This window comes from Chlorocebus sabaeus, chromosome 7, assembly GCF_047675955.1.
Source record: "Chlorocebus sabaeus isolate Y175 chromosome 7, mChlSab1.0.hap1, whole genome shotgun sequence".
NCBI classification, from domain to species: Eukaryota; Metazoa; Chordata; class Mammalia; order Primates; family Cercopithecidae; genus Chlorocebus; species Chlorocebus sabaeus.
The window spans coordinates 59,328,334-59,340,752 of NC_132910.1; the positions used below are offsets into that span (position 1 = coordinate 59,328,334).

Below are 12,419 nucleotides of genomic sequence, written 5' to 3' on the forward strand. Positions count from 1 at the left end.
CCTGGGCTCAAGCGATCTTCCCACCTCAGCCTCCTAAGTAGCTAAGACTACAGGTGTGTGTCACTATACCTGGCTATTTTTTTTCAACTGTAGAGATGGGAAGGGCTAGACTCAAGCCATCCTCCCACCTCAGCCTCTCAAGGAGTTGGGATTACAGGTGTGAACCACTGTGCCAGGTGTGCACCCTTTACTGACCAGCTCTCCAGGAAGCCAACTCACAGGTTCTCTGCTGAACCAGCTCTTCCTCACCCCACTCAATCAGGATTCCCCAGGTCCATAGCAAGCAAACCCCCTCTGGTTAAGGTCAACAAAGACCTCAATGTCACCAAACCCAATGGACATTTTTTAGTCTATTTTACTTGCAGTCTCAGGAACATTTGATATAAATGGTATCTCATCTTTCTTAAAAAGAGGCTTTTCCTTGGCTTCCTTGTCACCACATTCTCCTGGTTTTCTTCTCTTTCTGGACATGTATTTGTAGCCTTATCTGCTATGTTTTCCTACTTTACCTAAACTATAATGTTGAGTTTTTCCCTTGGACCTCTTCTCACTCTCTAATCTTTCCAGACCATCTCAGTTGATTTTCCGTGGCTTCCCTTATTATTACATGCTGGCTATTCTCAAATTTGTATCTCCAGTTTATGCCTCTTTTCTGAGTTCCAGACCAGTATCATCAGGTGCTCACTTTTCATCTCCTTTTATACATCTCACAACTCAAACCCATCAAGTCTGAAACTCATAATTTGCCCCCCAAAAGCTGCTGCTGTCTCAGCACTGCCTGTCTTGGTAAAGGGCACCACCATCCACCAAAGAGCTCAAACCAAAAAAAATATAGAAGTCATCTTTGGCTTCATCCTCATATCCCAACTGATCTACAAATCCTGCAATAAACATCCTCATGCAAAATTTAAAAAAGAAAAACCTTTCAATTCCTGAGACATATGTTTGTTTAGATGGTAACATGGTGATTTTTTTCATTTTTCTTTTTCTTTTTTATTTTCTTTTGAGACAGAGTCTTACTGTTGCCTAGGCTGGAGTACAGTGAAAGGATCTTAGCTGACTGCAAACTCCCCCTCCCAGGTTCCAGCGATTCTCATGCCTCAGCTTCCCGAGTAGCTGGGATTACAGGCATGTGCTACCATGCCTGGCTAAGTTTTTGTATTTTTAGTCTAGATGGGGTTTCACTATGTTGACCAGGTTGGTCTTGAACTCCTGGCCTGACATGATCTGCCTGCCTCGGCCTCCCAAAGTGCTGGGATTACAGCCATGAGCCACTGCACCCAGACCATGGAGATTCTTAGATAAACAGCCATGGGCACAAAGTGGGAATTCAATACAAATTTCTGGGTTGAGCAAATGACTTTAGATATGTTCAGATTCGAGATATTATAAGAGGAGATAAGTACTATAGATATACATGTTTTCCTAAATCAGTATGTTTTATCAAATCAAAGAAATATCTGTAAAACTTGATTCACACTGCCTTGGAGAAAACAATTGACAAGAACACACTTATCTATCATCCATTTCTCTCCCTTGAAACACTCAGTGCCATTATTTTTGAAAGGTGATGAATTGCAAATTTTGTCAGTTTTCATACATGGTAAGAACAAAAGGTGCAGTTAAAAAACAAAAAAAACCATCTTTCTGTGAAAAGGATGTTACTATTTTTTAAAACATAGAAATTAAGATGAGTAATTTGGTTTCTCATATGTTGATGATGAATAGATTGAAAAAAACTTCATATCATCCATTATCAATTATATTATTTAATACATGTAGTTGAGGATATTTAAGTGGTATAATAAAATGACCTAATTATTTATTTCACAATATTTAAACTGAGGCACAATAGTAACCACTAATTCAAAACTACTCATTCAACAGCCTTCCACACAGAGGCTTATGAGGGAACTGCAGGGTTTATATCAGGCAACAGTGCAGACAGAACTGCAGGCTTTGTTTGGAGCTTTTTGACTTTATCCATGTACACAGGCCAAAAAGCCCACAATATCATTTGAGATCTGTAGAAAATTGTATTTAGACATATCCCATAATGTCCAAATATTTGGATCATGAAGTAGGGAGTAGGTGGGATATTCACCCAAACTTACTTATAGATGGCTATACATTTGAATCTAGTCATTCAGTGTTACCAATGGATAGGACACCCACGCTTCTGAATTAGCTCTGTGATTGTCTATAAAAACTGCTGATTTGAATTTTGACTGCATCCTAGCAAACCAATCCATTTGCTATTGCCTTCTGGGCAAAATGCCTGGGCTTTGTAAATTTGAAAATGAGCTCCTTATTGAAGAGAAAAAATAAACCCCAGGACAATAACTTTCGATTGGTGGTCTCCTCTGGATTCTAACCTTTAAAAGTAGCTTTAAAAGAGTCCATTTTCCACAACAATGATGTTGAGCCCTTGGTTAATTTTAGGAGCATTTTTCATTTGGGGGAAACTTCTGCATTGTGACTTTTTTTTTTTTTTTTTTTAATTTCAGGGGAACTGGGCGCAGTGGCTTACACCTGTAATCCCAATACTTCGGGAGGCCGAGGCGGGTGGATCATGAGGTCAGGCATTCGAGACCAGCCTGACTAACATGGTGAAACCCCGTCTCTGCTAAAAATATGAAAATTAGCTGGGCGTGGTGGCGCTCACCTGTAATCCCAGCTACTCAGGAGGCTGAGGCAGGAGAATTGCTTGAACCCAGGAGGTGGAGGTTGCAGTGGACTGAGATCACGCCACTGCACTCCAGCCTGGGTGACAGGGCAAGACTCTATCTCAAAAAAAATTTTTTTTAATTTTTGTAGGTGCATAATAGGTATATATATTTATGGGGTACACACAATATTTTTATATAGGCATATAATGTATAATAATCACATCAGGGTAAATGGGGTATCTACCATCTCAAGCATTTATCCTTTCTTTATGTCACAAACCAATTACATTCTTAGTTATTTTAAAATGCACAATTATTGTTGCCTGTAGTTGCCGTTTTGCTATCAAATACTAGGTCTTATTCACTCTATCTAACTATATATATATTTTTTTACCCATTAACCATCCCCCCTATGCTTCCCAGCCTCTGGTAACCATCATTCTACTCTCTATCTCCATGAGTTCAATTGTTTTAAATGTTAGCTCCCACGAATAAGTGACAACATGTGAAATTTGTCTTTCTGTGCCTGGCTTATTTCACTTAACATAATGACCTCCAGTTCCATCTATGTTGTTGCAAATGCCAGGATCCCATTCTTTGTTATGGCTGAATAGTACTCCATGGGTATATGTAACAGTTTCTTTATCCATTCATCTGTTGATGGACACTTAGGTTGCTTCCAAATCTTGGCCATTGTGAATAGTGCTGCAATCAACATAGGAGTGTAGGTATCTCTGATATACTGATTTCCCTTTTTGGGCGTATATACCTAGCAGTGAGATTGCTGGGTCATACGGTATCTCTATTTTTAGTTTTATGAGGAACTTCCATACTGTTCTCCATAGTGGTTATACTAATTTACATTCCCACAAACACGAGGTTCCCTTTTTTTTCCCACAACCTCGCCAGCATTTGTTATTGCCTGAGCATCTTTTCATATACCTGTTTGCTATTTGTATGTCTTCTTTTGAGAAATGTCTATTCAGATCTTTTGCCCATTTATTACTCAGGCTATTAGTTGTTTTTCTTTTGTTTTGTTTTGTTTTGTTTTTCCTATAGAGTTGTTGGAGCTCCTCATATATTCTGGTTATTAATCCCTTGTCAGATAGATAGTTCCCATTCTGTGGGTTGTCTCTTCACTTTGTTGTTTCCTTTGCTGTGCAGAAGCTTTTTAGCTTAATATGATCCCATTTGTCCATTCTTTTCTTTGGTTGCCTGTACAGTGACAACATCTTAAAGTTGTGAGTTTGGGGATTGCCTGCCTTGTATACTCTTTTCTGTTACCATCATCTTTAATAGCCACAGACAAATGATTGTTGACCCACATGATATCTGCACTAGAAACCCAAAGATTCCCGTCATTATTTTTGTTGATTATATGGAAGCACCCATAAACCAGTGCAAATTCTAAACATAATTACCTTGTCCAGAAGCAGACATTAATGTAAAACATTTATGTCAATAAAGATTTAGCCAAATTCCCCAGATTGGTCATTCCTAGTGAGAGTCCTTGAGACTGCCATCGTTTACTTTGAAAACTGCCCAGCAGGTGTATGAATAGCAACTTCAGGACAATGTAGAACTGTTACCATTTTAAATATAGCAAGCCCCCTTTAAAAAAAACTACTGAGGCCTTCTAAGAAACCACCCACGGCTGCCTTGGGCCCCAAAAGCTACGGAAAAGCGCAGTATTCAGTTAAGCAAATAACTACTTCCACTGTTTATTTTGGTTACGGTTCCTTAAGTGAGAAGTAAATCAACTAACAGACAAATGACACGATGGTTAGGCACGAAAGGGACAGTGCTGCCAGCCTCATTAGCTTGGAGCACCCTTCCAGCTCACACCATACGGACTGATGACTAACCTTGCCAGGCAGCGCTGGAGGTTTGGAAACCCACCTCTTTGACTTAGGCCCGGTCAACACCGGTCAACCCTCTGAATCAACGCTGGCGCTCCCAAGCCCACTCACACCGAAGCAGTTTCCGAAACAGGCAGGGTGCGGGGGTGGGGGATCCCGTTCCAGCCCCACCCCTGAAAGTTGCTGGGAGTGGCACCCAAAGAACTTTCCCAGATTGATCTCTGTTGCCGCTCGGGGAGGTCAGTTCCAGGCCCTCAGCCTTTCGACCGGGAGCCAAACTGCCCTGCCTGCCAAGCCCCTCCTCCTCTGCACCTTAAACAGCCGCGAGGGGAGAGTCGGCTGGGATTTTCTTCTTAAGAAGTCGCGCAGGTTTTTCGAGCTCCACTCTGCGCCTGGAGAGCCACGGCAGCAGGAACAGGCACTGCTGCCACCCGGCCGACGGGTGAGTCACTGTTTGGAAATGGAGTGGGCGGGCGAGGGTGTGAGAGAATGAATGATGTCAGGAGCGCGCTGGGCGCAGGGTGCAGGGAGCGGGCCGCGCGCGGCGGGCGGGGAGAGCGGGCGCGGGGCCGCGGTCAACACTGAGCGCCGCGCCTTGGGCTGAGTGGGGCGGGGAGACCCAGCCCTCGGCGCGCACGGAGCCGCCTTCGGCCGCTCGGAGCCTGGCCGGTGCTGCAGCGCCGCCGAGTGCGGCCTCGGGGGCGGCGGCCGCGGGAGGGACCTGGAGAGCTGCTTCCCCTAGTCAGGCCGCGGCGTGGGAGGGCGAGACCCCAAGCAAACTTTCTAGCGGCTTCGGCCCGGGGGTGGTGACGCCCGGACCTGGCCGCGGCGGCTGCGGCAGCCGGCTCCATCCCGTGGCAGCTCCCCTTCCCGGGAGCAAGTGGCTTCAGCTGGGAGTGTCTGGAGCCCCGGCTACCAGCGGGTAAGGAGGGCGCGGAGGGGCCAGGAGGAGGATGGGCTGGGGAGCGGCGAGTCCTCCGAAGCGCGGGAGGGGAAAGGTGGATTGCGAAGCGGGGACGTGGCTCTAATCCGGCCCCCACCTTCCCCGCCCAGGGCATCCTTCCTCGATTTTGTGGTCTGGAGGAGAGATGTGTGTCTTAGTCTCCTTCCTCTGAGCAGTCAGCGCATTCATTTGCAACCCATTTCGGGTACCTTGGTCCTGGCGTTGAAAGGGCACAGGTTATAAACCACAGATTGTCCAGAACCACTCTGGAGGTCAGGGCTGAAGTTCAGGTGGTGGAGGAGGGACTCTGTGTGTGTGTGTGGTTTGTTTTCTTTGTGTTTTTTTTTTTTTTCTTTTTCTTTTTTGAGAGGCACTTACTGATGATGTGTGAACAGTAACAGCCCAGCTCTTGGGCAGCCCACACCGAAACCCTTCAACGTGTGGCATTTCAGAGCTGCTGCCCTTATGGAGGGGAAGACTTGGTTTCTCAGCGAAAATAAGGGGCAGTGAACCCCTGTCAACATCCAGTCAGCAGTATGGATAATCATTACTTATCCGCGGCTTGAAACCAACTCAAAATGTTATGTCCTGTAGTCTTTTTTATTAATGTTGCCATTCCTCTATTTCAAGTCTTGCGTGCTCTAAAATGACCTTAAAATCATTTTGACGTGTGTGTTATGTTTGAAGAGATTCAACTGTTTAGTGTCACTGGATTCGGCGTGGATTTTGAATCTGTACCTAACTTTTCAAATCCTTGGTTTCATTTCCAGTCTTCTGTATTAACGGTGGGTGCTCAGGTACATTAAACATTCTGAACCAGTAAAATGGGATTATTTCTACTTCAGATAATAAGATGGATTAAATAAGGATTAATAATGAGGATAATGATGAGGATTAAAGCGCAAAAGACCTCTCATAATGTCTGGTACAAAGCAGACCCCAACAAATTGTAGCTGTTTATATATAAATAATAGTATGTTCCAGCTGGCTTAGCTAATAACCAATTAATTTCCACAGAATGTTCTTCTTATAAGCCTGGTGGGTCGAGGGTTAGCGTGTGAAATGCTGTGGCAAGTTCTTTAGATTGGGAAGTGATGTTTTCAGCAAGTTAAACATTTTAGTACGGATACCTGAGAAGGTTATGGTTTTCATCCTGTGTCATGGGAACTGCCATTTACTGTTTAAACAATGTCAGAGCAATGGCTGAAAGTGACAACCTGGAATTTACAGGAAGAATGTGTAGGAAGCAAACTTTACCTTTACCTTTTTTTTTTTTTTTTTTTTTTTTTTCTCTAAAGAAGCAGTGCAAGCAGTGCAAAATGTCCTCTTTATGGCCCTTTCCTTGGTCTTCTGAAATTCTTACTTCACAATAGTCTGGTTGAAGTGGTTTTTTTGTTTTGTTTTTTGGGGTTTTTTTTACAAGTTAATGTTTAATTTGTTTCCTTTGGTTTCATTTTTAAGTAAAGCTGGTTGACTTGTGAATCTAGAGGGAAGCACTTGGACACCTTGAGGTGGCTGCACCCTGTGAGTTTCTCCCCTCCCAGAATCTTGTAAAAGCCCTAGGAAATGTTTGGAAGAAACTTTAGCACTGTGCACGTGTTATTAAGACATGTGCTCTTACCATAACTATAACAACTTATAGGGTGGAAGATCTGGGAGCTGTGTTACCATTGTACCGTGTAGTGAGATCATGGACGTGGGAGTCCAGGAGACCTAAGGCTCTCTGAGCTGTGCTCCTTTGAGCAAGTTTACTTAAGCTCTTTGAGATTTTTGTGGGACTTTAAACAAAATATAGGGAAAAAATAGAAATAATCTTAGAACTATTAAAATAGACGATGGAATACCAGTGAGAACTTTCTTTTAAAGTGATACTTTAAGGTGAGATGTTTCTTTTTTGAAGGAATAATTACTGAGAGTTTTGGACAGTTTTAGACTAAACAATGACTTACTCACCTTTAGCGCATTGTCTCAATGGAGAAATTGAAGGCTTTGTCTTGAACTACTAGTACCAGATATTTATTTGCTGAACCTTTAGTATGCAACAACTACATGACAGCCACCGTGCGAGGGGCTAGCAATGCTAAGGAAGGAGATAATTGCTACCCCAAGGCTTACAGTCCAGTAGAGACCTCAGGCTGTGATTATCAAGTGGGGGAAAAAGGAGTCAAAAAAGGAAAGTGCTGGGGACTTGGGAAGAGACAAGAAGTGATTAGGCTGTCGTAGGCTGCCTCCCACTGATAATAGGAGATCTGGTGGCGTTCTGAATGGTCTTGAATAGGGGCTCATAAATTCTTTATGAGGCTGAATAATAAAAGTATGCCTTCTTGCTTTACCCAGTAAAATATTATGGACAAGTGATAGCTCTTCGGTTTAAATAATTTTAAATATTCAAAGCAAGCTTGTTTAAATGAAATCTGAAGGGTCAGCTCAGCTCAACTAAGATATATTTGCTGTGCGACTGGGCGCAGTGGCTCATGCCTGTAATTCCAGCACTTTGGGAGGCTGAGGCAGGCAGATCTCTTGACGTCAGAAGTTCAAGAGCAGCCTGGACAATATGGTGAAACTCCGCCTCTACTAAAAATACAAAGATTAGCTGGGCATGTTGGTGCTCGCCTGTAGTCCTAGATACTCGGGAGGCTGACGCAGGAGAATCACTTGAACCCGGGAGGTGGAGGTTGCAGTGAGCTGAGATTCCATCACTGCACTACAGCCTGGGCGACAGAGCTAGACTCTGTCTCAAAACAAAACAAAAAAAGATTTACTTGCTGTGAACAAAACACTGGTAGATTTTTAAAAGGATTATCAGTGTATGAGTATTCCAATTTATTAGTTTTCCCCATATTATAAGTAATGTGTTACTTATGGAAATTTATAAGTATAGGCAAAACAAATCAGCCATAATCTCACCACCCAGAAAATCATTTAACATTTATATCTGCCCCCTCTTGATTACGTCTCTACTGGGCTGTAAGCCTTGGGTAGCAACTATCTCCTTCGTTTCTGCCCCTATGCACAGATAGCACAAACAGCTAACAAGTATTGATCTTACTATGGGCCAGGCAACGTGACAGTTGCTTTATATATCAAATCTCTTGTAATCCCCACTGCAATCCGGTGAGGTAGGTACTCTTAATACCTTCTCTTACTGAGGATAAAACTGTTTTAGGGAAATTAAGTAACTTTCCTGAAGTTGCACAGCTAAAATTTATCTCTACAAAAATGGGTTCGTTCTCTGTGTTCCAACTTAGGTTTTCTCTCCTCATCCAAACATGGACAACTGTGTGTCACTAACATACTCTCACACAGCATCATTTTTAGTTTTCTGTTATGTGGCTGTGTCTCACGCAATCCCCAATTGCTGAACACTTAGTTTGTTTCTAGTGTTCACTATTTTAAGCAGCTCTGCATTAAATCTTTATGGCGATATCTGTCTACACGTTCATGATTATTTCAGTTATTTTGCATTTTTAAAAGTGAAACATAATGTTTAATTTAGCTGCCCTTTTTTCTAAACTGTGTTCAGAATTAGAGAACTGTTCCCTGTCTCTTTAATTTAAAATTCCAGAGTCCTAATTTCTGAGTTCCTTTAGCGTGTCTCATAAGACTTCAGCAATAGGATCAACTTTCTCTGTGGAGCCGCACAGTGGATCAGTAGCTCATTATGCAAGGAATTTATCTGTTGAAAAGGGAACATACAAACTTTCTTAAAGTACTGTTTGCGTTTGTTATTTTTTATTAGCCATGACGCCAAATGTCTTTTGTGGGGAAGTATAGCAGAATGGAGGGCTGCTAATTTTGCCGAGGAGCTCTCTGAAGGACATTCTACTTCTACAGTTTGATGAAGCATTAGAACCCAGTGAGATAGATGAATGACTTTCAGGTGTTGCATTTAGCAGCCCTATCACTAGCTTTAGAATAAGTTCCATCCATTTTAAATAGGTCACCTATTTTTTAAAACGTTACACGTTTGTTGTTTGACATTTTGGGGCTGATTTAATCAAAGTGCGAGAAATTTCCGTTAATTTTCATTATAAATATAAAGCATTTCTTGAAACATTCTGAAGCTTTACAATAATATCACACCTTTGCTACTCTGAGTCAAAATTTTAGTTTTTCCTTCGGTTTTCTATTTTGATTTCCAGTGTTAATTTATCTTTAAGTTTTTGATAAAGGATGTTAGAATATGAGTAGTGTTCATTTCAGCCACTTCATATGGATACCCAGATCGGTTCACTTTTTTAATTTCTAACAATGACTTGTAATTCAAAGCAAAGTTTAAAGAAACAGCTAATAGAATTAAAGTCAAATCAGATGAGTTATTTTATAATTGGTTTTCCCTCTATTGACAAACTCCTATACAATTTGAAATTCAGCCTTATAATTTTGTGTTTATATTTATTTAAATTGATATCTCGCTTAAAACTTTCAAACTAAATGTTTTGTGCACATTTTTGTAAAGAAGAAACTTTAACTGAATTGTTACTTTTATATGTACAGTCTTTTCTTTCACTATACCCCTATTTACTATTTATATTATTATTATTTTACTTTTTTAAATTGAGACAGAGTGTTGCTATGCTGCCCAGGTTGGTCTTGAATGCCTGGACTCAAGCGATCCTCCCACCTCAGCCTTCCAAAGTGCTTGAATAACAGGCATGAGCCACCCTGCCCAGCCACGCAATTCCTTTATTTTTCCTTCCAACTTTTATTTTGGGTGTGCAGGTTTGTTACATGGGTAAATTGTGTATCACAGGGGTTTGATGTACATATTATTTTGTCACTCAGATAGTATAGTAACTGATAGGTAGTTTTTCAGTCTTCACCCTCCTCCCACCCTCTACCCTGAAGTAGGCCCCCGTGTCTGTTGTTTGCTTCTTAGGGTCCATGTGTACTCAGTGTTTAGCTCCCGCTTATTTGTGAGAACATTCAGTACTTGGTTTTCCATTCCTGCATTAATTCACTTAGGATAATGGCCTCCAGCTATGTGCATGTTGCCGCACAGGACACGATTTCATTCATTTTTATGACTGCATAGTATTCCATGGTATATATGTACCACATTTTCATTACCCGGTCCACTGTTGATGGGCATCTAGGTTGATTCCATGTATTTGCTATTGTGAATAGTGCTGTGATGAACATACATGTGCATATATCTTTATGGTAGAATGATTTTTATTCTTTTGGGTCTATATCTAGTAATGACATTGCTGGGTCAAATGGTAGTTCTGTTTTCAGTTCTTTGAGAAATCTCTAAACTGCTTTCCACAGTGATTAGCTGAGCTAATTTACATTCCCACTAGCAGTATATAAGTGTTCCCTTTTCTCTGCAACCTTGCCAGCATGTTTTTTGACTTTTTAATAATAGCCATTCTGACTAGTGTGAGATGGTATCTATTGTGGTTTTGGTTTGCATTTCTCTAGTAATTAATGATGTTGAGCTTTTTTTCATATGCTTGTTGGCTGTGTGTATGTTGTCTTTTGAGAAGTGTCAGTTTGTGGCTTTTGCCCATTTTTTAAGGTTTTTTTTTTTTTTTTTTTTTTTTTTTTTTTTTTTTTTTTTTTTTGCTTGTATATTTAAGTTCCTCATAGATTCTAGGTATTAGACCTTAGATAGCATCCTGTTTCCAAACAGAGGTGGAGATCGTTCAGGAAGACTTGCAGCATTAGTTGAATGTGAAGTTCAGTCTTTGAAACAGAGAGAGGTCAATTGTGTGGATTCTCCAAGCTTCCCCAAACACAGAATATGGAGTTAGTGTTGATAGATAGTGGTGGTTAAATAATGATACCGTAAATACTAGTGAAGATTAAATGAACTGCTATCTTCATCTTCAGACAGCTCTGCAAAATGGAAATTCTATCCACTCTGGAGGTATGGAAACAATTAGGAAAGTGTTTAAAGGTGAAACAAGGCAAAAGTAACCTTAAAGTAGCCAAGGGTACAGAACCGGTGGGAAGTGGAGCAGGGATTTGAGGGCAGGCCCAAGTGATTCTAATGCCATACACTTCCCAGTACCCTACATAGCTTTCTGTCTTCTCTCCGCTAGCTTCAGCGATATGTTGGGTTTTGAGAGACATTGTTTGATATAGGACTGTATGTGTACTTGCTTCTGGAACATTCCTCTGGTCTGTGCTGCCTTAAGATCATGAAATTATGCCAGAGGTGAACCCTGACAGGCTTAGGCGGGCTTGGACTTGAGTCACAGCACTGCTGCTCACCACTAGATGCCCCGGAGCAGCTTCCACAGGTGAACCTCTATTTCCTGGCTGCATAACGGGAGTAAAATAATATTTACCCCATAAAGTGACTATACGAATTACATGGCTCCTTGTGTGTAAAATATTGAGAGTAATGCCTGCTTCACAGTAAATATTCAAGGGCTCAGCAATCGTTATTTTCTGCATATAAGCTGCACTTCGAACTTTTAAAACAGAGTTCAGTCTTATTGTGTCAAATGGAACCATTCTCTCTCGTTAAGGTAGCATGTTTCTTTTGGAATGGTATATCCACATTCATGTGTTACATCTTGGCTGTGCTAATAGGAGCTGGAACCTGTCCCGTATTTTTCCCTGCCCCCTTTCCTTTGGGGTTAATATAAAATGATTGAAGTTGGTTGTACACTGCCATTGAATTCAAGAACTTTCATAAGAAGTGTATAACATCAGCTGTGAATGCTGAAAAGCTTTTGAAGCCACAGTCACAATATGCCTGCCCTCTTAGCAGATGCTGGTAGCGGTAGTCTAGCACAACTGGTACTGTCCCTCACAGAGCTTAGGCTTCTGGGGAGTATTGTACCATGAACACCACTGTCCCAGAAAGTGCCTGGGCCACTAAGAATCACAAACCCTACTGTCCTCGCCAATGCTGTGCGTCTTTCTTTAGGAGGCCCTGAGACAGTTTATTTAACACAGCTGCTACTGTCTTCTGACATTTGCATTTGTTCAGCG

General features: G+C 41.6%; 1 protein-coding gene across 3 annotated transcripts in view; it reads left to right on the plus strand.

The window, feature by feature from the left end:
* Window positions 1-4,366: 4,366 nt before the first annotated feature.
* The window catches only part of SGMS2 (sphingomyelin synthase 2), a 90,973-nt gene continuing 82,920 nt past the window's right edge, over window positions 4,367-12,419 (plus strand). For all 3 annotated transcript variants that reach the window (XM_037990655.2, XM_037990657.2, XM_037990666.2), the window contains exon 1: window positions 4,367-4,970. The gene's annotated coding sequence lies outside the window, so the exon portion shown is untranslated. The remainder of the gene's footprint in view (window positions 4,971-12,419) is intronic.